This window comes from Octopus bimaculoides, chromosome 6, assembly GCF_001194135.2.
Source record: "Octopus bimaculoides isolate UCB-OBI-ISO-001 chromosome 6, ASM119413v2, whole genome shotgun sequence".
Taxonomy (NCBI): Eukaryota; Metazoa; Mollusca; class Cephalopoda; order Octopoda; family Octopodidae; genus Octopus; species Octopus bimaculoides.
In genome coordinates this window covers 98,864,321-98,869,418 of record NC_068986.1, presented here as the reverse complement: position 1 = coordinate 98,869,418, position 5,098 = coordinate 98,864,321, and positions in this window count along the sequence as shown.

Below are 5,098 nucleotides of genomic sequence, written 5' to 3'. Positions count from 1 at the left end.
ATATATATATATATATATAATTTTAGTAATATATCTCATTTTTATCAGACCTCATCTCAACCATATTCACGCTAATGGTTTCTGCACGAAACTCACAAAGAAATATTCTGTCTAGAAAATGTTTCTTCTCTAAAAAGCTGTAATATTTCATCATAAAACCAAAACCTTCTGGGAAGTCGACAATACTCTATAAAAGTAAAGACACAATGATAACATTATACAAAACCAGCATGCAAACGTGCAACACATTAAAAAGTGACGTGAAAAAATTATAACATCCAATTTGAAACTAGATAATAGACAAAATGGTGGCATTCAGCAACATTAAGAACCACCAATGTATTTTGATGCTAACGCTAAATGTAGGTTAATTAATCCAGCTATGACTGAAAATCGATTACGTTAATTTTAAGAAACTTCAGTTACAATATTTGGAAAGCAACCAATCTTAAAGATTGGAACAATCGGTTCAATATCGTTAAGAATTAACATAACTCTAGTTTTATCCATTTTGCTATTTTCTAATTTTAAACTTGAATCTCTAAATTTTTATTCTGAGTTTTCGAAATACAAGATAAAGAAATTAAAATTAACAAGCTCCGAGAAAAAGCCTACTTTTTTCGACAGTGTTTCTGCATTGGTGAAAAGTATACTAATTAGAGGGTTCTATCAATATAAGTAAGTGGAGGGGGAGGGGCATACAATAGCGCAAAAGGAGTGTGAACTTTTAAGCGAACACACACACAGACACACACACAAATATATATGTATATACATTAGAAATACTAAGCATATTTGAATAAACGTTGATACAGTGGCTCAGCAATACTCGAATACTCCAACTAAAACTCACAAGACACCTTAAAAAGACCTTATTTACACAATGAGCTTTTTTAGTTTAACAGCAACGCTACAAGCCCAAGATTAGTTAACACTTAAAATGTTACTTTTAATATGGCCAAAAAAGTACATGAACCCATTTGGCATACTGATCGAAACTCACATATTAGTATAAGCTTCTGTCATATAGCAACATGTTTTTAGAACCTTATGAATAATGCCCGGTGTAGAAGTTGTCCTCAAATAATATCTTTGACAAATTGCCCTCTTAACAGAATAGTGTACAAGGAGACAGCAGATTCAAAGACAAAATTACTTCATCTCCACCATTCCAAATTAAGAAGTGTCACAATATTTTGTAGTCCACACGGCCGACTTTTCTAATTTTTCAGTAGAATATTACAAACCTCCCCGAAGTTTAACCTTAACTGGTAAACTTGCCACAACTAATATAGAAAATTATAAGCTACAGATGTACCACAAAGATGCAAAACATTATATCCCTGGAAAACTGATGTTATCTGTACATGTACAGTATACTCAGCATTTAGCAATCAAAAGCGTCTTCACAACACCCATTTTGATGCTGAGGAAACTTGACTAACAACCGGCATAAAAATTCTGATGAGGCCTTTTTCTGTATTCCTTAATTTTCACAGAGTATTTGACAAAGATAAGCACGGGATCTTGTCACAAGCTGTAAATAGTGACTTTACAATAAGTATAAGCACTGTGATCTCTGATTTTCCAAGACACACCAATAAAATGTTTGCAGGCTGCGAAACACTATCCGGGGTGTCTGTTATGAAACAGAGTCCAACAAGACATCGTTTCTGTGTCCCGTTTTGTTACTTGTCATATTGTCAAACACAGAAGTGAAGACGAAATCACTACTGTCATCACTCAATTCAAGACTGTGTATCAGGTGTGATAGAAAATAAAAGAAATTGTTTAAAATAATGAAGTGAGCATAAATTGCAGATGAATAAGAAAATAATTTAGAAAGAAAGTGAAAAAAAAAAAAGCAAAAACGAACACATAAAATATTTCGGTTTATACTTAGTAATCAAGAATTCAAACAAATATCTGAAACTTTGAGAAAAGTGTGTAATAAAGTGAAATAAACATTACTTTTGTTCTTAAATTAAAACAATAGAAAGAATAGAAAGAAATAAGCTGTGATGTTTTTGAATCTCTTTATCTTTTCACATCATTACTTTAAAGTAAATTTGCGACAACTTTTTCGTGTAAAACTAACCTATGATATTTTCAAAGATGAAATGAAAAATATACTAGTATGTTCAATTCAATTTTTTAAATTTTGAAATCTTTCTAACTTTCCTGATATACTTACCGTCAGAGCCATTTGGATCAGAAGTATGCTCCACAATCAGATGGCTCCACATTCAACTTTACTTCACGGAACTCGTGAAAGTGTCTTGTACCACAAACACAACGTGAACTAGATCAGTCGCGGTCGATTTCAACCCGAAACCACGTGGTCACAGATTCAATTTCTGTACCACTAATCCATAGGAATATGTTGTTAAACTCAAATATATACATATGCCTCTATTAGACTTGTATTTCGCGAGGGTATTAACAGATACGTCTGGTAACACCCACCCACCGCCAAAAACATACAAAAATATGTATATATCTATTCAATCTAAGAATTACTGTTCATTTCGAATTTTTGCCGTTAAAACAGGTTTCTCGAAACAATATTTCAGTATTTGTTCGCATGTCTGACCCCTTCCCTGTATATATATATTGTCATACATTGTTGATGACAAGTATGTAGTAATGATTAAATAATGGTAGAAGTTTGAACACGTGTGTCCTAAAAAAAGATGTAATTGTTCAAATGGGTGCGGAGAAGATGAATGGAAGAAAGTAGGTAAGGAAAATAATTTAAACGAACGAGAAACTAAGAAAACAATAACAAAAAATAAAACAAGCACAAACAAAATGAGTAAAAAAATAGTGAAGAACTACAGGTGCTTCTGTGTAAACCAGCAAGGAGATATACACAAGGAAAAGTATGAATGTCTGTGAAATGTGTGGAACAGTATGAAATAAATATGACATCTATTCATATTTTTTTTAAAATTAGAAGCAAGCTGTGATTTTAACTCCGTTTATCTCTTCATATCGAAAATTTACAAAATTTTGTCAAATTTTTGTTTTGGTTTTCGATATAGAAGTAAACTGTGATATTTCACAGACTAAGTAGAAAATAATAATATGTTCAACTTGCTTTAATTATTTACATAATTGTTTTTTGCTGTGTCTTAACATGTGCACAGACATTCCTGCGTGGTTAAGATGTTTGATTCGCTATCAGATAAATCCGTATTTTATTACGCTGTACCGTACCTTGGGCAAGTGCCTTCCTCCATATCCTAAGATAACTGAACGATTCGTGTGATGAAACTTGGAACTATATTGCTGCAAAAACACCTGCTTGAACTATCATCAATGCCTATTACTTCATTAAAATGATTGGGATTAGTCGATTACACTTGACTTGAACTCTATCATATTGACCCCGAAAGGATGAAATGTGAAGTTTGTCTCAGTGAAATTTGCGCTCAGAACTCAAACAGCCGGGGAAATTGGGGCTACGCATTTAATCCAATGCCCTAACGATTCTGCTGGCTCGTCGCCTTAGAGAGAGAAGTTAATATCGATTTCAAATTTTGACTCAAGGCCAGCAGTTTCGGGAGAGCAGTGTTGAACTTGTACTTTTTTTATTGGCTATGAAAGGATAAAAGGCAAAGTCAACCTCGGCAGAATTTGAACTAAGAACATAAAGATGGACGAAATGCTGTTAAGTTAAGTATTTTGCCCGGCGTGGTAACGACTCTGCCAGCTCGCCGCCTTAAAGAGAGAAGTTAACGGATAATTTCAAATTCCGCCGAGGTCGACTTTGCCTTTCAGCTTTTCGGAGTCGATAAAATAAGTACCAGTCGAACACTGAAATCGATGTAATAGACTTACTCCTTCCTCCGAAATTGCTGGACTTATACCAAAACTGGAAACGAATATTAATGGATAATTTAAAGCGGCAAACTGGCAAAATCCTTAGCATGCTGGACAAAATGCTTAGTGGCATTTCGTCCGTCTTTACGTTCGGAGTTCAAATTCTGCCGATGTCGACTTTATCTTTCATCCTTTCGGAGCCTATGAATTACGGATCAGTCAAGCACTGGGGTCGATGTAATCGATTAGCACCCTCCAAAATTATTGCGACCAGACAGAAACGAAAAAAGCGATCGATCTGGTTACTCCGGACATTAATTAATTTTCCTGGCAACATATGCGAGAAGCAAATATTTTACATGGCAAGGTTAAAAATGTGCTTATTAAAAACACATACTGCAAAGTTTAACGTCGTGCTGTCCACCTATTATTTGTTTGACTGATTCATAAATTAACTAACACACACACTCACATATATATAATTGTATGCAAGGGCGTCTTAGCAGCGTTATAGACCCCAGGGCAAATCAGTATATTAGGCCCTATGCTATTCATTTATTGACAGCAAGGCACATCATACCCAAATAAGAATTGGGCCCCTAGATCTGTGAAACCACCCCCGGTCACTCCCCAGTGTGCCCATACCTTAAGACTGTACTGCATGTGTGTACATATACACACACATAGATGCATGCGTACATAATACATACATACAAGCATATCTATATATATAAGCACGATATCCCGAAGAGATTTATATACATTTTGAATAATAGATCATTTGGACAAACATAAGTTTCTTAATAACCAACTTGGTACGACCGGAAGAAACTTTATGATGCAATTTCCGCAACAGTAAATAAAACTTAATTCTCAAGAAAGCGTTAATTGTACAATCCTTGAATTTGGTTGAGATAGGAATTTCGTGCTATCAACCGAAAGACATTGCCGTGAAAGAAATTTCGGGCACGTATTTGAGTTTTTAATTTCCAGAAAAATCGAAATGAAATGGCGACGATCAGCGGACTTCTACCTGAAATATCAGTGGTAATATGTGTAGTTCGATATAGCGCCAACATGGGCCTCATTCTGTTCATTTTATATTGTTAGGCATGGGAGTAGTGTAGAAAAATAAAATCGTTTTTAAGACTTGAGTGAATATAACTTGCGGAAGAGCGGGGAGGGGTGTGAGAAAAATAATTTAGACAAAAATATTGAAACGTTGAATAAAGAATTAGAAATGTCACTCCGTAAGCTAGCAAGAAGATTATAT